The 25,727-nt window shown below is 39.5% G+C and overlaps 1 long non-coding RNA gene across 2 annotated transcripts in view; it reads left to right on the plus strand.

Annotated features, from left to right (window-relative positions):
- Positions 1-25,727, plus strand: part of LOC121815174 — a 47,609-nt gene that overhangs the window by 3,817 nt on the left and 18,065 nt on the right. The window contains exons 2-3 of one of the 2 annotated variants that reach the window (XR_006054848.1): positions 6,404-6,474; positions 18,905-18,957. This is a non-coding gene — a long non-coding RNA (uncharacterized LOC121815174). Of the gene's footprint in view, positions 1-6,403; positions 6,475-18,904; positions 20,042-25,727 lie in introns of those variants that run through there. The other variant, XR_006054847.1, reaches the window with a different exon arrangement.

Below are 25,727 nucleotides of genomic sequence, written 5' to 3' on the forward strand. Positions count from 1 at the left end.
TATCTATCTATCTATCTATCTATCTATCTATCTATCTATCTATCTATCTATCTATCTATCTATCTATCTATCTATCTATCTATCTATCTATCTATTTGTATATATGTATATATGTATATGTGTGTGTGTGTACACTGAGGTAATCATGGTAGTGGACACAGCAGGGTAATGACAGAGATAGGACACTGACACAAACGCAGCACGACACAAACTTGACATAGGGGAAAACTACAAGCAGAAGTAGCAGAAAATGGATTTAAAAAATAGCCAAAACTGAAGACTATAAATCCTAAAGACTGAGCTCAGAATATAATCATAAAGAAACTAACCAAGAAACGCCTACTACATACATTCAGAACTGAGGTACAAAACTCAGGAGTCATGACAAATGGAACCCATTCGATTCTGTTTGCTTTCATTATTTTCTATCCGTCTTCTCAAAATTTTGGCTGATTCTTAAAAGGCACCAAGACAGAGCTGGCCAGCACCAGTATCAGCATAAGGACCAGCTCCTGTTGATGGAAATGAGGTATTCAGGGCTCTTTAACATGTTTCAGGATACAGGGATGTAAAAGGTTGTAAATATATTCAATAAAACCAAAATCTTGTCAAAAACCTAATCAGTTTTGAGCCTGCACCTTTGGTAACGTGTGGCACTCAATGTTGTTTCAAAAACTTGAGTTGGAGTACTTGTTGGGCAGGTCCTGGTTATATAACCAATCATAATGCAATGATTAAAGCAGCTTCTTGATTCTGTGCAGGGATGCAAAAGCACTTTAGGGGTGTGTCAGTATGCTGTGACATCAGTAGATATAGTCAGAGGTGCAACCAGAGAGTGCAGTAAAACAATGTTTTCAACCTAGTATTAAGTCACTCTTAAATTAGGAGTTGCCAGATAAAAATGCACATAATGACCTTTCTTATAAATGTCAAGTTACATTTGTGATTGCCATAGGGCTGTGCTATTTCTCAGCATGGAAAATGTTTCAGAATGCATGCAACATCTAATTAAGTGTAAATACGTTCATATATTATAGCGGAACAAGAAACAAACAACATACAGTGTGGCGTAATGAGTGAAGTTTGTAAGGATGAGAGTGTAGTTAACCATCAATAGGGTGTCCGCGCTGCGCCCTGCAAATAAAGCTTTTCATTCTGCTCTGCCACAGACCATGAAATAGTCACTCAGCTCTGAAATAGAGAGAATCACTCACATGGAGAAACAGCGAGAAGTTTGGTTAGTTCTGCAGTGCAGGTAGGAGATAGATACTTGGAGGCACAGACTTATTGCAGCCCTCCATAGATATCTGCCAAAGTCTACACAAACATTAGAGGGAAACGGGGAAACAAAATTACAGAAATCTGCTAAGTTTGACAAATGGTTGGCTCCGCTTTGCCACTAGCTATTAGCCGGCAATGATTAATAAGTGAGAAAATAATTGCACTTCATTGAGATTGATGACGCCCCATTTAACCTCCCCACTCATCCTGGCTGCGCCACAGAGCACCGAGATGAGCCTCGGACACACTGCTGCTCTGCCGGCCTCATTGGCATCAAACACACACACACATAGGTACACACACAGGGACTGTAATGATCCTATGGGGCATTTTTAGGAGCCTTGTGGCGCTCTGATCATAAGTTCATTGTTAATAAGTGAAAAACAATGATCTCAGCTCTAGGAGGCCTCTGGGAAGCGCTCACTTCACCAATATAGAAGCATTTAAGTCAAACACCGTGGGGAATTAATGACAGCGGAGTCACCATTAACTGCTATGCTAACGAGTTTGTGAGCTTTGGCCCTCTTGTTAGATGCGTCTTTCTTGTGCGTGCTTTGCTTGTCTGCTTGTTGGAGCGCTTGCACTGGAGAATCTTGTCGATCTGAAATGTACACGGTGAATTCGTTTGAATGTGATTTTCGGCGGTTTTAAATGCAAACAAAACAGCGGCGATCAGACAAGGCACTAGGAGTGCCGCTACGCCTTATCCTCTCAGTCTGTAAAGAGACATGGCCAAGGTTATTAAAGAAGGATGTAGCAGAGCAAGATGGCCGCTGTTGTGACCAGAGGCGGTGTGGAGAGATAAATGGTTGACCCAGCCTGGTGTCAGGTTAGGATTGATGCCACTATCAGCCCCACTGCTTTCCCAATGATTTTCTCAAATCTCTGATAGAGTGTGTTATCTAGTTACTGGCATGAGGGCAACGGCCTGCAGGCACAGAGAAGGTCAATCTATGAGGACAATCTTTGTTGGACTAAATGAGAAAAAAGACCTCACAAAAAAGAATAAAAAGCAGCTGCTAGGTCTCTGGGATAAGATAAGCCAAATTACTTCTCTTTAGTAGAATTGGCCTGAGGCAAAACATCAAAAAAAAAAAAAGAAGAAGAAGAAGAAAAAAATTAAGTGAGGCTGGTGTGCTCTCTAACTTTAGTGTTGTAGATTTCACCTGGAACCTCGGCTTCCTTGAACTAATTTTGATTCAGCGGCAGCAGCACCTTGAGGAATGGCCCGGCCAGTTTGTATTTGTCTGCTGGTTAATCTGCATTCAACAAATAAATCTCCTAAACAGGAATATCCAGAATATATTACACCAGTCAGCAGTATAAACTGGCTTGCAGACCATCAAACTTCTCCATAATCTCACTCAATCAACCCGCTTGCTCTTTGTTTTTTTCAGATCTGGGCAAAAGGGTTTGACTAATAGGTTGTAATTTACCGGCTGAGGTCTTGATCAATAATTCTATGTCAATAATGATGGAGAGGTCTGGGCGAGGGGAAATGATTCCACTCATTGTCTGAGAAAAATGAAGGCCTGGACATCACCTCAGGCTTCGGGCAGATGTCCACAGGTTCTCTGCAGCTATGACGGTTGAGTCAATGAGTGAAAAGACAAATAACACACATGGACACACACATACACACACAAGTTTTCATCGTAGTGTGCAAGATCAAAACTTTAAAACACACAATTACACACACATATTTCTCTAATGGATATACTTTTCACTACGATTTTTTTAGTCAACGGGCCTTTCTCGTGACAATCTCATTTTGAAAGCAGTCTTCTGACAGAAATATTGACCGAACGACTATAAATGGAGGGAACAATCTGCTTCTTTATTATCCAGAAAATTGCTAAAATGGTTTCAAGGAAATAAATAGCCCATCTTGATTCCTTTCTGATGTGGTTTGAAAATATAGTTTGTCTTATCTGCATGTATACTGGACATAAAACAAAAATAACCAAGCCAGATGTATCTGTGTATCATAGATTTGTAATTACTACTAAAAACAGACATTAACTGTAATTATTTTCAAGGTTTTCTAGTGGATTATGTGTTAAAGTCCCAATTTTCCATAGAGCATTACAGGGCTGTTAAATGGTGAGAGACATAGTGCACTTTTTGGATAGGTTACCAATCTGCTCCAAACTGTAAGGTTGCTATAGTGAAGCATGAGGGTGGTAGCATCATGTTACGGGATGCTTTTTAGCATGTATGGGCATGACGCTAACACAAACAGCTACATTTCTGTTTGTTCCTGAGCCAAAGACCAGACTTAAACACCAATATGAAGATACCCGAAGACATTTCACGAACTGGGAAATCTGCCTGAAAGAATATGATAAACCAGGCGTGTAAATGTTTTCGAAACATAACATAACATTACTCTCATAACTCTCTTTCTGTTAACTTTCTCCCCAACTTCCCTTTGTTTCTTTTTCTCTTTTCTGTGCCCTGGTCTTGTCCGTTGTGGTTGTAATAATGCAAAATAAAAAATCCTAATAATGCTTTTATTTGATTTGTAATTATATTTTCTTTTATGTGTTCATTTGTCATTTGTTAGTTTTGGACAAAGTAAGCTGAAGTATTTTTTTGCATTGGGTTGTTGTCTTAAAACCTTTGGGGGCATCATCATTAAATAACCTGGATCTTGCATCTTACATTTGTTCTGTGGTTCCATGTTTTACAGTCTTAGTAATAAAATATTAGTGAGACTTCCTGTGGCGAGGAATCCAGTATGTAGTTACAATTTTGATAAAAATCTTCTCAAGCTGCTGCAAGTCAGGGTCTAATGCCTTCATCTGTCAGTCAAAGATAAACGTTCTTGACTCCAACCGACATGAGAGTTCAGGGAGTTTCTGAAAGCAGTCTAAATATTTTGAGACAAGCTTTTACTGCAACACAAGACACAACAGACCCAGAGCTCAGACTGTGGGCAGCATAGTAAGAGGAAACAAATGATCTCATATTCATTCAATTAAAACAGTGGCGCTCAATGTGATCGAGGCAGCTTTCACTTAACCTTTATTTCAAAACAATTCATTTCTTGTGATACGAATGTTACAAGTTAAATGTAAGGTGCTCACTGAAAACTAAGCTAAAAAATAAGATGATGATACGTGGGTAAATAACACAGCAGGAATAGCCCCCCCAAAATCTAAAGCAATAAAATTAACTCTCAAGACAGTGCACAACTGGAGGGGAAAGCAATTCATGGCTCTTCATTGGCTTGGTATTGCAGGAAGGTGACTCTTCATGAATTTTGCCTCCTAGCAAATACTAAAAAATGCCAAAAAGCTGCAGTATGGTGGGACACTTACAACATGCTAATCGCAGGAAAAGACCTAGATGACAAATAAATATTACTTAAGAAAAATAGCCTGGGAAGAAAGATAAACCTGAAAATGTACATGTGATATGGAAATAATAAAATGTAGACTCACACAACTTAAAAAAGGTTTATTTGAGGTTACTGTGAAAAGAGCTCTTTTAGAAGTACTTTATAAAACTCTCCCAAAATACCACAGCCTATATATCTCACTACCCTACAAGTAGAAGTAGGAAGAAGTAGGAATCATCCTTTTCCTTTCATAGTGGAAAGCTGTTTGTAGTTTCAGCAGTTAACTACAAAAGAGTAACTAAACTAATTAAATTCCTACACAAATACCAATGGAACTGAAGCTCTTGCATGATAATGCTAAATGTAGTTAAACTACTAGTTTAATTTCACGTAGCTGACTACCTGACTACCCTTCAAACAGTGTAAGAAAGTTAGAAGGTCTAGAAAGACTTTAATTTTGAAGACACAGTACACAACTGCTAAATGCATATCCATAAGGTCTTTGTAAGCCACTTTAACAAAATATTTGGAGTATTTCTGACACTTTCCACTGCAGTTTCTAACAGAAGCATGCACTCAATCCATCCAAAGTAAACAGGATTGTATGCTATTTCTTCTCAAATTTTATTTAAATTTCCCAGATCTCAATGGAAAATATCACGTTTTACTTGGAATATTTTCTAAGTCATTCAGGATTATTTTCAATTTGTTAACTGCCAGAAGAAAAAGATTAAGCAGCGGGAGAAAAAAACCCACTTTGGTGATCAGATGTCACCCTCTAACCCATAAGGGGACCTTCATCCTGGCTGGCTGCCCCTCCACTGAGGTGGGCAGAGGTGTGTTTTTTGAGCAGACCTGAACAGTTTGAACGTTGCGCTCTAAGTGGATTGGGTTCCTGTCAGACCTGAGCGGTTGGACATTGATAAATTTCCTCCTGTGTGGGATCGATAACTCTCACCTTTCAGCCCAGGGCTGCACCAGAGTGGGACGTCATAATTACTCTGTCAAACTGAATGCCTGCCTGTGTTAAGAATGACGACTATACGTGCACGTGTGTGTGTGTACATGATAGAGCCAATCAAAACGTGTGCAAAGCAGTGCAAAGTTGTTGTTTTTTTTTCTCATGTGAATGTGCTTTTGTGTGTTTGGGAATATATGCACAGAGATTTATGGATTATGTCAGTACATGTGGGCTTTAAAAGGCTGTGTGTCTGTGCACGCATTTGTGTGTGTAGGCCCAGGTGACACTTTGCGAGCTGAGCTGTACTGGTGACTGGCAGTGATTGACAGCTGAGCAGCCCGCCTCCTCCCTTTACCTTCCCACGGCTCTTTTTAATGCCTGTCACATTGGCCAATCAGCAAAGTGATCTGACAGCCTTCCTGACACACACACACACACACACACACACACACACACACACACACACACACAAGCACACATTGACAAATTTTAAACCTGAAGCCTGCTATCAACACCAAACATCCTCTGGATCTTTAAGAGAAAGAAAAAATCTAAATCTGAACGACTGTGCCGATCATTGTAATGTTTTAGTAACAGTACAGCACAACAGTGTATTGAAAGTACTGAAACCGACCACAGCAGCCATATTTACTTACAGAATAGCAGCAACGATTAGCTCCAAAAACAACACGGTAGGGATGATGGGCCCCTCACGTCGATCACGTTAACTGAATTAACATACGGGACTCTCCTTTCAGCTGGCTCCTTCGATCTGTAATCTGTCCACATGCAATGATAATTTATTTATTTTGTTGCAGGGAACAAAAAGCAATTGCAACCATCTGTTCCATCAGACACTGAAGCATCGCCGCACGTGGCCTTCCTTCAGGTTAGTGCAGATTCATTTTAGTCTGTATTTGTGCACATGTGTGCCTTTTGAGGGTCTGCATTTGCATTTAGATATGCATGTCAGACTGTCAGCATGACTCAATATTACATGTCTACCTATGACTGCAGTTTGTTTGCATATATGCATTGAATGTAAACAAATATGCATTACTGTTCAGCGTGCTTTTAGGAGATTTTTCTTCTTTTCGTGTGTGCACGCGCACGCGTGTCACAGCCGCCATGTGGTGCTGCTGCTGTCGGTAAAAGAGGCAGCCTGTGGAATTAAAAGTGAATCAAGTGAGGATGAGCGAGGCTGCCTGCTCCTCATAACAGCACCACCATAATAATAATAAAAATAATAATAATGATAATAATAATCATGGCAATAATAACCTCCGTGCTCATTTAGACATCAATACTAATCACTCTCATTTGGAGGACAATAATAATAATCAGGCTCATTTAGAGTGCCGTTTCTCCACAGAGGCTTTCACTGCCTTTGGGGTTGGTTGGTGCTTAACCTAATGATAATAGTCATGATTCATGGCTCAACTCTCCCTCCCTGCATGTTGCTTTCACTCCATGTGAATACAGGAAGTGTGTGTATGCGTGTGTGGGTGAGAGGAAAAGATGAGGGTGTAAATGTGTTTGTCTGCTTTGACATGTTGACACATACCAGCTTGTATGTATTTTTGGACTTTTTTTTACAGTGATTCACTAACCTCTACATTTAATGGCCCAATCCAGTGCATAGTCATTTTTGTCCATCATTATGACGTCGATCTGAGGAGGTGGCAGGAGTGCTTATAACGAATCCGACAGCGGTGAAAAGCAACCATAAAGGCCAAACTATAATTTAGAAAATTATACCTCAAACTGCCCACTGTAAACATCCATCAGTTTGACACAGGGTTTTGTAATGCAGAGAGGTGCTATTATCAACATCTTTGGTTTGCTTTTACCCTAAATAGAGTATTTTGAATATAATGGCTACTTTAAATTCTGTCGCATCACAATTGAGGTCTCATGTCTGTTGTAACTTCCTGTTTGGCTCGTTTCTGTCAAAGCACTTTACTCTGTCGTAAGCCACATTTGTGGAACCACAATTGTATATGAAGATGATTTAAAAGATTCAGACTATCCAAACAATTTGACAGTTCTAAAATCTGTTTATAAACTTTCATACAGAGAATAAGACTGAACGTTACATTTCTCTGTAAGTAAATCTCAAGCTAGTGTAACAGACAGTCAGTCTGGCTGGCTCTCACCAAAGATACATGCAGGAAGAGGTTTGAATTTTGAGGCAGTTTACATCATGAAACTCCACTGGACTCTGGTGCTGTATTAAAACTGTATTCCTTTATATACCCGGCAGGGGATGACTTCTCTGGTTTCAAATATAGAAGTCCGACTGCTTGGAAGTATATGGGAAAACTAATTTAATATATCCTGTTTTATTTTCCCTATTTTTGTCTGTGTTAAAATAGTGGGTCCTCATATTAATGATGGCCAAAGTTAGACTTCTTGGTTTTGCATAATTTCAAAGAGAGCACATTTTTAATATGGTCACACAGCTCTGGATGTGAGCACAAATATCCCGCCCACTTTCTGTTCCAACCTTTTGTTTAGAAGGGGCAGCCAATCAGAGTCACGCTGGCTTTAAGGGTGAGGAGCAGGCAGCTTGTTTTACACAAAAGATGAATTGAGGGGCTTCATCAAAGCAAGGAACTTAAAATGTGAATAATGCAAAACTACTCCAGTAGAGTCTAACAAGAAACTCGTGTAAATGAGCACAAGAGATTCTCTTTAATACAACATTATGCTCATTTTTTAAATGATGGTCCACCTGAAAGGCAGAAAGGAGGATTTGCTTTAGGGCAAGCCAGTCTACCTTGTGATTGGGAAGTGTTTATGTATGAGGATACGATGGCCCTTGATTTCTTAGTGCAGGCCACCCTTCCCCTGATATCTGCAGATTCAAAGCATCAGTTACACGACAGCCAAACTGCTGAGCTCAAGGCGTCAAGACAGAACTAACTAATGTGTAATGGCATGGTGGCCACGTCCATCTTTAATATACAGTTTATGAATAAAATATAGGCAATTAAAATGTGTCATTTGCACCTTTAGTGCTTGAGTTATTTGGATCACATCTATATGTTTCCCTCCGATCATCTGCACAAATCGTTATTTGCTCTCTCTCGCACTCAGACTCCAATCGACACAGATGCAGGTTAATGCCACAGGAATTTAGGTCTTGCAATAACACTCTGTCAGCCCTTTACAAAACCATGAGGCCATCTTCAAGTCATGAAATATTCTCTTCTCTTTCTGATGTATTGCGTGCCAGCACATGGGACAGGCAGGCACTAATGTAATTCCTTGCGAGTGGTGCTCATCTCATCTGGGCTCCAGCTTTGAACTTGTGGCTCGGCGGCTTTTCAGAACGAGACAGAAAATGGGGACAGAGGGAGAGAATTGTCCGGCACTGATTCGCTGTAAAAAACTCGGACAGAAGATCATTTCAGCGCCGCTTGGGAAGATCAAAAGCTTAGCTGGCAGAGAGCGAGTGCGAGGGGAGATGGTATCGCCGGGCTCTCATTTCATTCACAGACGAGTGTGAAATGACTTCATCTGTTGTGTGGACTCACACTAGACACCATTATACACTACTGTATCCTGACCCTCCCTTCCTCTCTCACTGCTGGCAGCTACAGGCCAAAAACTGCTGCAGCATTGTCCTAATAACATATCTGTTAGGTATTGCTTTGTGTATCTATTAGACACGCTGGCAGCTTTTACCTACATTGACAAAACATTAAAAAGGCAGATTCTTTAGCACTAATTGCATTGTAAGAATCTCTTACATAACACCAGCTGGATTCAATGTTAATTGCTTTTTTTTTTTTTTACATTAGCAGAAGATCCCAGCACTTAAAAACACTAAAGGGGAAAATATAAGAATGATAAAAAGAGAAGATCAAACCTCAAGTCCAGGCCCACAGTAGTTTCAGGCCTGGCAGTGCACATCATTAACACTCTGCCTCCTGCACTTAAGAAAGGAGGAAGGGGGGCAGCAATTTGCTCAAACTTCTGAGCCTTAAACACTTGAATAATTTACCACTGAAAGTTATAAATCTGCTTGATTATGGCGACAACAAACGGGTTGAACACAGCTGTTTCTCTTTCTTTCTCTCGGCATCGCTGCTAATGGAGATTGCAGCGTACTTTGCAGGCAGTGTGGAGAGGAAATATAGAAGAAAGCATCATGAGATCATAAGAGTCGACTTAACTCAAGGATTTTACCACCTCTTTCTTCTTCTCCCTTCATCCCTTGTCTTCATTTCCTCCTTCATTAAATGAGGAGTCCGACGCAGAGCCGGACTGTAATGCTGTGCGTCGGCTGTGAGAGCTTTCCTTCCTGTTCTGCTCTCCCTCCTCCAGTCTTCCTCCTCTTCTCTCCCTTGAACACCCTGTTTAGCTGTTTAAGCTGATGACACAGAGAATATTGCATGTTGAAAGGCCTTTTCACCACACACACACAACACACACACACACACACACACACACACACATCACACACACAAACACACACACACACACACAACACAACACACTGACTTAACTCACACATGCACACACTCTTGCCCAGAGCGAAAGGCCCCAGGCAGTCTTTTTCCCGTTAGCCAGGGGCGATCATTCTGCCTCTATGATACTTTAACTGTGGGATGTCAGGAAACATTAGGCCTTTAAAAACACAGCTACGTTGCAGTGCAGACACTGACAACACACGCAGACATACACACACATACTCAACTGTAGTCCTATCCATTCCTCCAAGGTCAGAACACTTTCTGCAATCTTCCTGTGCAGATTTTGAGATAAATAATTTAGTCCTTGTGTGTTTTTTTTGTTTTAATCACCTTTTCCAAACAAACAATCAGAACTTAAAATGCATAAAAATAATGATGTTACACCATCCTAACTGCTTGCAGGTCATTGCTGACCGGTTTTTCTTTTTACTACAACCTTCGGATGCACTCTACGTGACACAACTTCATTGTAAGACTTGAATCAGAAGAGGGTTTTTTTTCTTTAGAATTGATTGCTTTAAAACCACATTAAGATTTTCTCTACCTGCAGGTGTGCATTTCGTCTTAGCTGTGGCTGTTGCAACCACAAAAACTAAACCACAAACAGATGTAAAGAGAAATAACCTTGATAAGACTGTCCTCCTAAGAGGAATGACAGCTGTAGCACTTTCAGCAAATGTCCCAGGTGAATATAGAGTCACAAAGTCTGTAGGGAGTTAGGGGCTGTTTTCATTCACAGGGTGTAAAATACTGCTGCTTTGTTAAAGCTTCTGGTGTCTCATGACGTCCCACCTTCTGCATTTCAATTCAATTCAATTCAATTTTATTTATATAGCGCCAAATCACAACAAAAGTCGCCTCAAGGCGCTTCATAGATACAGAGAAAACCCCAACAATCATATGACCCCCTATGAGCAAGCACTTTGGCAACAGTGGGAAGGAAAAACTCCCTTTTAACAGGAAGAAACCTCCAGCAGAACCAGGCTCAGGGAGGGGCGGCCATCTGCTGCGACCGGTTGGGGTGATGTACGGTACTGGTTGTGGTATATTCATATATGGATGCTTTATATCATATTTAAATGTACTTGGAACCCTTTAGTGCCATTTTTCAGTGTGCAGAGTTGAGGATGCTTGTTAATGGTTTCAGTGATTTAAAACAAAGTGCAAAACACAAAACTCTCACGCAGGAGCCAAACTGCAGTCTCTCAGTTGACAGTCTAGTGGTTTAGACCATCACCCTCGCATAGGGTGACCAGATGTCCCTCTTTATGTGGGACTGCACTACATCTTTGTTCCTTGTCCCCGAGTCTCACATCTTGAGACAATGTCTTACATTTTGACTAGTTCTGCATGACATGCTCTTTTCTAAAGTCTGGAGTTTATCCAGTGTATGAAAAGGGAAGTCTTTTTATTAAAACCTATCTGATGGCAAAAAGTCACAAGCTTTGGAGTTTTTGTCGAGCATGATGGAAAATACCACAAAGTAAATGAAGCGACAGAGTTTTTGCTTTTTTATCTAGTTTTTTTTTTTTTTTCAGTTTCAACAACAACATCAACAATAAAACCTTGAGTGAGAAGATGTCCAAGATAAATGGACGGGACAAAAAAACCTACACAAATAAAAAAGTTGTTCAACATCTTAATCAGAGGGTCTGTGTTTGGTTCCTGTTTCTGGCCATTACATCTTTTTCTTCACGCAATAATAAACCTGTGGACCCTCAGAGACAGCAGACTGTCATAGTAGATGTGTGATAATAATGTTTTTGTTATTATATTACTTATTACTCTGCACAGAATATCAAAATGTATTTAATAATGCATTCAAAGATAATGAAGAATGATACATGAATAAAGTAAAGAAAGATTTCTTTTTTTAATTGTTGTTGAAATTATAGTACATAAAAAGAGCAATGAGGCATCCAATTACTAGATCAGATTACTATACATTTAATGTATGTGGGATCGACTCAAAATCAAAATTCACGCTAAGGAATGAACTCCTCCTTTACCTCTTTGACCTGATTTCCACTGACACAGTGCCCGATTGGCACAGCTGATTTCTCCTGGGAAGCAGCCTCAATTTTGACAGGTTCAGAACCAGCTGTTACATAATGAGAGCTGGAGTTATTTCCACTGCAAGAAAACAGAAAATCACGGCGAACACAATCTTCAGGCTCCATCTGAAACTCATGTGTGAATGTTTTGTGGTTGGCCCTCCTGTAATCATTTTATTGTTTCCAACTTTGGGGACAGCAGTGCTGGTGGAAACAAGATATTTGTATAATAATAAAGAATATATAGACTACACTTCCAGCTGTAGCATTGCATCTGAAATTTCTGTTACAGGGCTAACTTGTATAGCTGGGACCTCTTGCTACGACTGAGATAATAAAACCCAACCTGCTGGAATTTTACTGCTTGATATTTTGTAGTCTTGCGGTGAAATGTTTCAGGAATGTCCATAAAGTCAGGAAACTCATCCCTGCGCTCTTCCCACATTTCCTGTCTGCCTCTTTCTGAGCTCGATGGAATAAGAAGAAACAGGGCCAAACTGTTCTGAAATGTAATATACTTCAAGAAGAACGAGGTATTTCATTGATGTAAATTTTTTAGTGATTGTATTTTCATATAACTCTGTCCTCTAGATAATCAGTTAAGCTGACTGTTTGTTGTATTTGGCATTATGAACGACTCCAGCCTGTCCCGTCTCTCTCTTCCGCTCGATCTTTGAGCCTCTGAGAACCGCAAAGAGTGGGCTGAGTTTTAATAATAAAACATCTGACATAAGGATTTAGAGGGTTCTGCACTGGAAAACTTCCTATATCCTTGCAATAACTCTCATATTTTGCTCCAAAATCACAGAGAGATTTCTTTGTGAGCAGAGACACAATGAGACAGGGAGAGTCTGGAGCTCCTCTCATATATTAGAATTTAATGAAATGCATATTTTTGTCATTTAGTTTGAAATGCTTCCAAATCTAGGGAAATACTGGGATGACCCATGTTTTGATATGCTTGTTATTAGTTTGTTTTCTTTTCATGCATTCTCTCTCTTCTCTATTCAAGGGTTCAATTCGTTCACTTTGAGTCCTTTGTGCCAAGCTGCTGTGAGGAGAAGCTGTATTTATACGCTGTGCACTGCTTACTATTAAAGCTTTATTACAATCAGTGCTGGATCCAACTGTAGGCATTTCGATAATCCTTCACATTTGCTTTTACACAATGTAGGCAAAAAGGAAATGATCTATAAAAGTGAGACAAATATGCATATAAACACGGTGGGACTGGAAACGTTTAGGTTAAAGTTACACTGTGAATAATTTCCTTCACATTTCATAAGCTCTCCCTTCATCCTAAATGTACATAATTAGCTTAGATCCATATAGATCAGGACTGTTTCATTGCATCTTGAGTTTCTGCAGATTTGCCAGCTGCACATCCATGATGTGAATCACCTGTTTCACTATATCCCAAAGGTGCTGTACTGGATTGAGATAAAGGGATTGTAGAGACCATATGAGTAAAGTTATCTCACTGTCATGCTTAAGAAACCAGTGTGAGATGATCTGAGCTTTTTGCCACGGTGCATTTTCCTGCTAGGAGCAGGTGTAAGAACACAGGTACACTGGAGATTACCCAAGCCCATCTGGCACCAACCACGTTCAAGTCATCTAAATAACTTTTCTTCTCCCATTCCAATGCACTATTCAACTCTAGCAGGTCATCTTGACCATGTTAACATGTCTAAATGCAGTGCATTGCTCTAATATAATTGGCATATATTCGTGATTAGATGGAGATTAGATGATCACATTAAAGAACACTTGAATAGGCGTATCGATTAAAGTGGCACACGAGTAAATGCTCAGTGTTACTAAAATCACCAAAATGGGGCAAAACACACTCCGTATGATAATAATGACCTCATAGATACTCTGTCTTGCCAAACATGGCCAATGAAAACACTTTTTTTTCAAATGCTGTTATAAAACTATTTACTATTTTATAATGCTGAAACATCTAAAGATGCATACTAAATATAAATGTCTATGACATGTGATGCTCTAAATCCCTGCAGTTTTTCATCAGAGCCTATACACAGGGCTTTGTTAATTTGTGTACCTTCTCTTTTGTATTGGCTGTTGGGAGACAGATAACCTCTCTACTTTTAAGATTTGTTATACTTAAAACTTTCCTTTTTGATAAAGCTTACCGTTAAGGCCAGATCAGGTGATTTTCTCTAAATGTTTTTGTTTTCTCTCTAATATTGTCATCCTCACATTAACACATACCATCTTTTTACAAACAGTAATTTACTGGAACCCAGTACAGGTTTATCACTATTAATGCCACAAACATGACAGACAGGTTTATTTTCTCATAGGGGTTTACTGTATTTTCACATCTGAAGTTAAGTCTGAGTGTATAATTTGTATTTTTTTATTTTTATTTCTAACAACCTTGTATTTGTGGTTACACCCTCTGCATGCCAGGTATGAAGTATATGTACTGTAGATGTATTTAAATATGATCCAATTTTCAAGTAAACTGAAGAAAAAGCTTTAAAAGTAACATGTTTTTAGCACAGAGCCATCATCAGAGCACTGGAGGTATAAAGTTTCGGTATTTCCTCCACTTCTCTCTCAAGTTTGTTTTTCTTTAAGAGACTCTATACTACACCTGACCTCAACAAACCATCTTTAAAACAACTAACAGCCTTAATGATCAGCAGTCTGCTTTCACTGTAATGAATCTAAGAGAAAGAATGCTCAAAGTATTGGGAGCGAGTAGCTGAGCTCAAAGTTTCCTCCAACATTTCCTATTTTAACTTTGTTGAAACCCACACACATTAACACACACAGACATACAGTGAAAGTCTATTGCGTGTGTGTGTGTGTGTGTGCATGCTTGTGTATGTGTGTATGTTTGGCCTCAGGCCCATATGGTGTTAATTGGATAATGAGGTACAATGACAAATCCCTGTTGCTGCGACAATAAGGTGCTGCTGTCCGGGTTTAATATCACAGGCCCTGGTGTAATGCTGTTTGGATGGACACACACACACACACACACACACACACACACACACACACACACACACACACACAGCTCAGGTGTCTGTTACACCACTATTAAAACTAATCTGGTTCTTCCTCTTGGCAGCCAATCAGAAGCAGCTGTTTCTGTCCCACCAATCAATTATCTCTAATTCTTGTAAGGCTCTCCTCTCCTCTCCTCTCCTCTCCTCTCTCCTTGTTTACTTTCCTTTTGGATCATTCCTTTAAATGCCCTCTGTCTTTTCTCTCTCAAAATTTGTTTCCCTTGCTTCTTGCTTCCTTTCTCCTCATTTTCTTTCCCCTTTCCACTCTTTAAACATTCATTTCCTTTACTTTTATTTCCTTTCCTTTTCATGTTTCCACCTCGTATTTTTGCTTATTGTTGACTTCTACAGGTACTCTGGAATACCCCCTCCCTCAACATGATCATGTGACCCCCAGGCACCTGATAAGAATAACTAACAAGCCCCTCCCACATTTCCTTCCTACTTGGAAGCCTGGACAACAGCATTGATGCCTATAATCACACTTTACGTCTTTGTTTGCTTCATTTCTTATTTTAGATCAAATAACCTTTTTCTTTTTAAGCATACTTGATTGTCTCCTATATGTTGCTGTTTTGGAGCCAGGGTGTAAGATCACCTGATTCCTCTCACAATTCTCTTCTCCTTTAATTTTCCTTTTCTTTCCTTTCCTTTCCTCTTCTCTGCTCTTGTCTCCTCTCTTCTCGGTTGTCGAGCCATAACTGGGGGGATGATGGGCCATAATTCATAGGGATCCAGGCAGCCTCAGACATGCTCACATTAATTGGATGTCCATATTAAATGGAAAATGAGAGCGGTGCTGAAGGAAAAAGTGAATGACTGACTCTCTTGGCTGCTATTGACCTATGAGGAAGAGACGCTGCCCTTTTCCCCAGCGTGCTCCCTCGCCCAGTTTTCTCTGCTCCCGTCAGCGTGATGGATCTCAAAGCATTCATTTTCTGACCCCTCACCTGGAAGCAGATTAAGCGCTCTGATTCAATAGGGCCGTTAATGGGGGCGCCAAAAGTTTATGAGGATTTCTGGAAAAGGCCAGGGAAATTAGATTGTAAGCTAACAGATTTATTGCTCTGTTTCAACACATTGTAAAAAGATTATAGGACCTCGAGGCAGGTTGGAGGGGCAGAGGGGCCGCGGCGTGTCTTTCGGTGTGAAGGAGAGGTATAGGAGAGAGAAACAGAGTCCTGCTCTCGCATTTACCAGCTATTCTACCCTGACAGGGCAAAGACAAGCATGCCAGTCAGCAGAGGATAAGCTCATGCCTGACTTTCACCTGAAGGACAGATGTTTAGACAGCACGTCAAGAATGAAATCATGCTGGATGCGATGTGATATAGGGTGATGCTGTTGTCTGTGACCCTTTTCAGCTGTTTTAGAGTCATGATCTTACTGATTTGTGCAAACAGCAGTAATGACTCTAAAAACAGAACACAGTCTGCTTCAGGTGTGTAATTATGAATTTAGAAGGTATAAAATGTGAGCTGTATTTTGACTTCAGCAAACAAATTTTAGCTGGATTGTTAACTAGATTCTGAGAGTCTTCCTCTTCTTTCAGCTTGTCTGTGGTCTTCCTCTTTCCCTCTTGCCTGACATCCATATCTTTTCAGCATGCCTTGCCCAGTAGATCCATTATCCCTCCCCTGCACATGTACAAACCATCTCATTCGTGCCTCTGAAACTAGATTCTAACAGTGATAACATAAAGACACAAACTTTATGTCACTTAATGCCAGCATTAATATGTAGAAACAATAAGATGCCAATTAATCGGCGTCTGCTTACATATCAGCGGTTAGCGAGACACTCTTCAAAAAAAGCTCATTTTGCAACCACATAAGTCGCCTCCTGCTGGTTGTTAAAAGGAATGCAGGCATTAAGCACTTTTCAGACCTGGAAACAACATTGATCTTTTATATGCAGGACCGAGTGCCTCGGGCAGTAGCAGCAGATTGTGGCACAATCAGCCCACGCAAACAAGGGTCTGCCTGTATTACCAATATCTGTTCTACTCAAAACCCATGGAACTAAATTGCATAAGTTCTTCCACATATATTAAAACTTTTATGACAGCAAATTTTGTCTGTGCATGCATATATCTCAAACAATATCACCACACACACACACACAGTATGGGAGTTAGAAGACGCATTCAGTTATTTACTGTCGAATTGTCATTATTTACTCCAGTCTTTGTTTTCCTCACCAGATTTAATTTTCTTATTTACTTCCTTTTGCTTATCTTAAATTTCCTAAACTGACTTCAAGCTTTGAGAGTTTGACAAGTTGAGGAGAATGACAAGGTGCCTCTTTGGGGAGGCTTTGTAATGAGATGTTGTTTCATATTGTCTATTATTTGTGGAAGGAGCGTGGGGGTTGCAATAACTGCAGAAACAGCAGTGGAACAAACTCTGGTGGGTTATATATGTTAGACCGATTATACCTGACCTATTGTGTGCTGTAAATTTAACACCGTTTTGAAGAAACATGCCACTTGGTGTTTTCAGAGTCAGCATACCCTGGTTTCACAACATGTGTGATATGAAATCAAATCAAAATGTTCTGGGAATCAGCCCAAAGCAATCAAAGACTGATCTACATTTCTCCTTCAAGGTTATAGCCTCTCTGCCGTGACCATTTGTCAGAAAACATCAATTTCTCTTTCAAACTGACCCCGCTTTGTTGTGACCATTGTATAATTTTGAGACTGGATGTGACAAGCAACGAGACTGACTGACTGACTGAGAAACCTAGAGACACTGCATGTTCCTACAGGGTAAAACTAGGAAAATGGGACCAGAAACTCACCAGGGAAGCTTTTGCTAAGGTCATAGATCAATAGTGCTGAGGTGAGGTGTTATTAAAGACTTCACAGTCAAATTTCTTTTTGCGATCATAGAAGCTGCTCTCTGCTGGTCATGAAAAAGAATGCACTGTCTGAAAAGTGAACTCACTTTTCAGACAGACGTTATTTGTCCATCTTTTATATACAGTCTAAGATTAGAACAGAAAGAGATGTTGAGTAATTGCCTGGCAATATGTGATACTGGCACAAATGTTTGCTTGTTTCATGTATCGTGTAGGAGTATTTGCAGCTGAAAACTGCAGACTGACAAATGTTGCACAAGCAAAACCATTAATGCACTCTTGGCGTGAAATACAGCATCATCCAACTCAAGAGAACTTGATCTCAGGGTGTGACTGAAATGTTTGCTAAGTGCCTGCAGAAAAATCTTCTGTTTGCTTACACATCCTAAATTCTCACCCAGCATTCGGCAATCAAACGAAAGGCCTCTGTTGGAAACAAGATCTGCTGAGGAAAACTGTTTTTTTATGATACAAGTAATGATGAGCTGAGATCCTAACACAAACAGATTCCCAATATGCTCCGCAATCGACTCAGGAGTAATGTAAAACTCGGTCATGCATGTCAGTTTGGCTGTTGGTGGGGACCTTCGTGCATCGCTCAGGGTTAAAATTTACTTACCAGTGCTGAAGTGTCTCTGTGGGCTGAGCTGCAGAGTTTGGGTTTAACCCTCTGATGTCTGATGTTCAGTTGCACACCAGCGCCTCGGGATCTCTTTCTGTAGTAAATTAATTTACATTTGGAGGATTTTCTAAAGATGCTGGCTTCCTGTGGAGCCAGGGAGATCAAAGTGTCTCATTCTGTGTGTTTGATGATGTTTGATGTTTGCTTTGAGTGTGAATGTTGCTGACTTTTTGCTGTCTTTTTCTCTGCACAGCGGGAGGTGCTCTTTCCTGCCTTTTACTTTCTGCTCTTCCTTGGCCAAATTTGGTAAGTTGCGTTTTGCTTTTTTCCGGCTCAGATTCAGATTCCCTCTGCTGACATACTCTTAATCACCTCATATCTACCCAACAAGCACTGGAGGAAGGCTGATGATGCAGGAGGAGGAGTCCAAGTTCAATTCTAGCCCCAAGTAGCTCAAAATCTTTGAAACTTACTATTGTGGATCTGTAAAATCCTGCTTCAGAAACTTCAGAAAATAACATCACGGATGTGTTTGAGCCAGTCATTTTCCCCTACCATTAGTCAGTTAAGATTTTTAGGTTGGATTATTTCTCGGCTGTAGAAATGTCTGCTTTCTCACGGTATGTACCAAAAATAAAAACATGAGCAAATGAATCAATAAATAAACATATTTACAACATAAAACATTAAAACATCAACTTAGCAGCAATTCCTCTTCCACTAGCCGTGACCTTGTGGCAAGCGCGTTCATGGTAGGAACTATTTTCTTTCTACTGTCTACATCCACTAAGCAAATGAGTAGTCATGTTGTTGATAGCATGGCCTTCTTATACATAATGTGAAACTACATGAAGCAAACACCAAAGAGTCAAATAATGCAGTTCTTCCAGAAGAGGCCTTGATAGGCTGGCTCCAAAAAACAAATCCTTCCCATAAACAGTACAAAAGATGGATGAAGCTGCCATGATTTCAGAGCTGGTGTTTTGAGACCGTCATGTTTTTTGGAGCAAAACAATGTCTAATTCGATCAAGAAAATGCACACGTGGAACACAGATACATATAAGCTAACTAGTAATAAGTAATAAGATTAATTTTGATTAAGAGTGCCGTGGAGTCAAATTTTTATTCACGTCTGCACCTTCATACTGAAGGCGAGAAGGATCATACCTATGTTTTATCATCTGACAAGAGGTCCCCTTCACCAAAGAGGAGAAAACTCACAGGATTGAGACAAAATGACCAGTACCTGAATAAAACATCTTCTTTCTCTTCACCTCAAGCCATATCTCCTGAACAGATGTCAGGGCTCTAATTGTCGCAGTTACTTATTGTCAGCAGATTACACCGTAAAAAAAAAAATCCTAAAAAACAGCCAAAATAATACCAGAAAATAACAGAAAATAACTTTCCCATGAAAATACGGTTATTTTCAGTAATGACAATACAGTTTGTTGCCCTAATTTTACATGGGATTTTGCCTTTTCAAGTGCTTTTAAACATTAAATTAGGAACAATTTAATGTGATGAAACAATGAAATTACCTATAAACAAGGTCAATGAATGCAGCAATATGAATAATAATACTTAAATGTACAAAAATATACAGTTAACAGTTGGTTTAAATAATAATGGATTGCATTCATATAGCGCTTTATGAGACCGTCAAAGCGCTTTACAATTCCACTTTATAATTCCCCTCTGCCATCACCAGTAGGTGGTAGGTGAAGTGTCTTGCCCAAGGACACAACGACCGAGAGTGTCCGAGCCAGGGCTCGAATCAGCAACCTTCTGATTACAAGGTGAACTGCCAACTCTTGAGCCACGATCGCCCTAAATAACAACAATAATAATAATTATTTGATGTAAAAAAGTTTATACAAATCATTTTATATATTTTTTCATAGCATTACATTTGAATTTAACAGTTCAATCTTTCAAATAATGGACAAATATTTGTGAAATTATGATGCATTAGTGAATGTATTTAACAATCTAAATATGCATATGTACAGACAGATACATTTAAAAAAAACAAGAAAATTATGTTTTATTACATTTACAGTGATTTTACGTTAATTTACATTTGAAATGTAAAATCAAAATCTATTTATGTGAATTTAATGATATTCTAGAAGAACAGTACAAAACTGTAAAATACACAGTAAAATACGTTTATATTACAATTCTTTTTTACAGTGTAGATATGCAACCTTCTTGTCTTGGAACAGATGACAATGAGCTAGCTAAACAACAACAACAGTTGGTTATAAGCTGCCAAAGTTAATATCCTAAAAATCACACTTTCCCTCCTATAAAAAGCTTGATTACATTCTCATGTTGTACGAGAGTTTATTTACTATGTAAGGTAATGTTTAATTCACTAGCAAACTGTGGGTAACAGATGCTAACAGCACCCAACAGAGGCTAACAGCACCTAACAGAGGCTAACAGAGGCTGAGGATGCCAGCTAAAGTAAACTGGCAGCGTACAGTTACTGCAGATTAATGAAGGCCAGAATGCACTTCAGTGGCTAACATAAAAGAAATTTAGAGTCTCTACAAAGTAAACTAAATGTTTCTTGGATTATAAGGCAACTTAAAAGTTTACATTTTAGCTTTGTCATGGTGGTTGTTGGTATCTGTTGCATGTTTTATATAGCATTATCATGTTATGCTGCATACCCCTATATGAAATGTGTTAACATATATCCAAATATATGATAAGTATATCTGGATAGACCATCTAGAGTCTCAATGTGATTCAATCAGATGTCCAATCTTTTTCTTCTTCTTTTTCTTCTACTGCAGAACATATTTTACTGATTAGTTTGAGTTGCATTTTGTTATTTGTGAACTTCAGAATTTTTTAAACATCAAATTGAATATATGTTTTACCCTGAAAAGAATATGCAACACATCCATATTTTTGGGCTGTTTATGTTGGTGTAAACTATTACACCAGCCTCATAGTAATGTTTAAATATTTACAGGTTACAGAAAGTTGTACAGTTGGGAGGAGAAAGCTTATAAGGCACAAGTTTTGTTGCATCACCAGTTTCTCGCAGCAGTTTCATATCAATTTTATTGTTGTTGTTGTTCTTATGGTAGCTAACCAATGCATATAAAATTTAAGCAAAATAAAAATTTTATATATTTCCTGAAAAATTTACAATGCAGCGATAACTTCTCACCTGGCAGCTGTCATGTGTTGACAGTGCGATAGAGCAGCGGGGTGATGAGTGTTATCCTTTGTGAGTCTGTTGTGCTGCAGGCTGAGGGCCGGATCAACCTGATGGTAGTGGATCTGTGTGATTGCTGTGAAAACAGCATCTTTTTGCCTGTTCATTCAAATTCTTCTATTGCACACGATGCATATGTCTGTGTGCGTTTGCATGTGTCTGTGTGTGTAGGTGTTAAGAAATGTAAGCGAGTTAGAATTCAAACAATTGAATCGCCTCTTGACCCTTTCTGCATATATGACTCCCTCAGGCTATAGCAAGGGTCCCCCCGGGCACGTTGTAAGGCCCCTCTGCCCACTGCCATATATGTGTATGTGAGTGTGTGTGTGCGTGGATAGATGCATCTATTGTTGTTAATCTGATTAAGTTAAATGTCCCCAAGGCACACACAAAGCAGAACCTCCTCACCTTTAACCTCCTTCTCCCCATCGTTCTTTGCTCTCTCTCACAGAGTTAATAAACCCCAACCGTTTCATTAATTTGAAGAGGCTAATCAGTTTAAAATCCTTGATGTAGATAATATTTTGGAGTGGGTGTTTTTCTTCTTATGTCAGAAAGATTATTTTCTCTTTAAACACTGTAGTTAAAAAAATTCCCATTAAAATAAATTCAGGAAGTTGTGTTCAACATGTGCCAAAATGAAGCTTAATCATAACATGCAAGTATGTGCATGACTGAAACATATTTATGTACACTGCACACCCCAAATGTTGATTTTTCTACTTGACATTCTAAGCACAATTTAATATCTGTTAGGGGGTATTTGTTAAGGGAGTTTCCTTAGTGGTGATTGCGATTTAAATGTTGGACTTTAAAAATTTTCTGGTATATTTAGAAAAGACACTCTCAGAAAAAACTAAATGTGAACATCTAGTTCTACAATTACAGGGCAATTGAAATAACACCAATTACAGGGTTTTTTTTTTAACAATTCCTCAAGAGTTTTCTTGTTTCTATGTACTTAGGTTTATCCTGCTTTTATGTAGATGAAAAAAAGAGAGGAATAATCTCCAAACTGGAACAACAGCAGCAATCAGGAACTGAATGCATCTTCAAAGTATTTTATACTTTTTTCAGTTCTTTAAAATTTGAAGAAGTGTTATGTTAGTATGCATGTGTACAAATGTGAAATCAATATGTATTTTGTGCTTAACCTCTTGTTTGTGTTTGACAGGAACACAGAAGCAGTTGAAAGCTCTGTATTTAACGTGCACCTCGATGCTCATATATTTGACATCAGCTCTGCACAAATTTCTCAGAGCAGCAGAAATGTCAGTATTTCTTGGTTTAGCCTTATTATCCCAAATCCAACATTATTTCCGGTCAGGCGAGTGTTTGTATATTTTCTCTCCTCTTTCTGAACTGTGATGTTCAGCTGACCTCAAAGCTAACAGTCGCCTATTTCGTCTCTCCCTTCTGCACCCATCTCTCACCCCTGCCTCCCCCTATCCCTCCTACCTGGGGCAAAGTCTTATGTAAAACACATTTATTTTTAATGGATTTTTTAATGAATTTTTTAGCTGCCTATTAATAATGCCATTAGTGGTGGCAGAGCGGCGTCAGACAGCAGCCCGGCCTGCTAATCCTGCCCCCCAGCCCTGGCAAACGCAACTAATCCAGGCCCCTGCTTTGGCTCCAAGTAGGCCTCACACACACACACATGAACACACACACACAGAAGTATGTGCAAACATGTATGTATACCATACTGCCACAAACACATGATTAATCCTGTATTTTCACTTGCTCTGCCTCGCTCTTATTCCTTTATTCTGTCTTTTCGCCCCCACCACATCTTCTCCCCTCAGTCACACTCCTCCTCCTTTAATCCTTCTGTCATTACTTCTCTCCTCTCTCACTCATTCACATCTATCCTTTGCCTCCCACCATATTTCTCCCTCCCTCCTGCTTTCAAGCACTCCCTCCTCTTCCCTCTTGACCTCCTCCCTTATTTTCTTCTCCTCGTCTTCGCCTCCCCGCTCAAACGCCTTTCTTCTTCTTCTCCCCTGGGCACCCAGCAGGCCTGGCCTTGGTGCTTGACTCCTCACGGAGGCTCCTTACCTGGGGCCCTGAGTGCACACACACATAAACACACACCCACTCACACATCTGTAGATGGTACAAAAAAGTCAGTGCAAAGCAGGGAGACGCTGAAGCTGCTTAAAGCCTTAATAGAATTTGAGCCCAGCTCAGAAAGCGCTGGAGAAAAGATGTTAATTACTGCTAATTTTAATGCTAATTAAATGTTTCAATTAATGGTGTGTTTGTTGCCAAAATGTGTGTCAGTAATTGACGAACGGCTACAAGGTGTATGAAGGCATTAAAGAAAAAGAGACAAAGAGAGAAAGAGGGAGCGCTCTACATTCTAGATGTGCCAGAGCCTGGAGCAGTGCAGCATGGGAAATTTCATTCATGAGCTGGAAAAAAAAAGCTCTGGAACAGATTCAATACAGCTGTTTTCCATAAAACCGTTCATGGCCTCCATCAAATATAGCGTTTCTGTGCTGCTGGACTATTGGTTTATACAATGTGCTGAGCTGAAGGCATGCTGGATTTTTCAACACGAGAACAATATAAACAGGAACATAGGACACAATTTATTTCATAACTAATTTTGAGTTTTATTTTTTTGAGATTAAAAAAATATCATAACTAAATGTGTCTGTAAGAAAGACAGAAATATGTAATATTAAAAAATATATAGTATATAATATATTATTCCTAATATATATATTACATACTACATATATATATATATATATATGTGTGTGTGTGTGTGTATACTTTATTGTATTGTTGATTATTTGCATTTGCTGGAATTAATAAGAATAATAAGTAATTAAAAGTACACGCTGTCATCAGTAATAATGTAATCCCACTGAGTTCTGAGCTCTGGAGACCGAAGGGGACAGAGTAGAGGTAGAGGGAGAAATATTGGGGATGACAAATTAGACTTCTTTGCATTCTTTTGCAGTGCTGCAAGATCTTTGATTCAAACTGCATTACATCCTGGCACTTGTTGCCCAAACCTGAAGCCTAATAGAGAGCTTGTGGTGTACTTGGAATCCTCTCAGGTTGCTGCTTGGTTAAGACCTTATTTTTTGCATACATTGGTTACTAACATTGATTTTGATTTTTTTATAGAATATCTTGATATTGCAGATGTACAGTTTTTTTCTTAAGAATCTGATTTGTTTCTCTATCAGTTCCTTGAAAGCCCACAAGTTTAAATTTATGTTGCCTCTGCATACTATCCAAGAATAAAGTCGTGCTGCTGAGACCCAGAAATGTACAGTTTGTTTTCTTTTTGTCAGCATGGAGCAGACAGGTGTTTGTCTCATGTTGTCAGTGTGCTGAGACCACAGGTGTGTGTGCTGCCCCACGGTGATACACTGCAGACACAGACAGTCCATCACGCTCAATTATAACCCCGCTGAGAAGCCACTCACAACTGTGTTCACTTTACACACTTCCTGTGTGTAAAGTGTGTGTTTTATTTATTTGCTTGTGTTTACTGTGTGTCACACTTTCTGCACACTGACATGAATTCTGTCTGACTTGGTATGCAAATCAAAAGACTTGAGGTAGGGTAGTGCTAATTGCCTGGTGGCTCTTTGAGCTGTGATTTTGTGTTGTGTGTGTGTGTGTGTGTGTGTGTGTGTGTGTGTGTGTGTGTGTGTGTGTGTGTGTGTGTGTGTGTGTGTGTGAAGAAATCGTGCGCATGCGTGTGTGTCCTAAGGCTTTCAGGATAAGGATGTGAAATTCCAGATCAGCGTTTCAGCGCTGAAGGCCTGTAGGCTCCTGTCACTCCTGCTGACACACACACACACTCACACA

The sequence above is a fragment of the Haplochromis burtoni genome, unplaced genomic scaffold (assembly GCF_018398535.1).
Source record: "Haplochromis burtoni strain Fernald_Lab_line unplaced genomic scaffold, NCSU_Asbu1 Contig_147, whole genome shotgun sequence".
NCBI classification, from domain to species: domain Eukaryota; kingdom Metazoa; phylum Chordata; class Actinopteri; order Cichliformes; family Cichlidae; genus Haplochromis; species Haplochromis burtoni.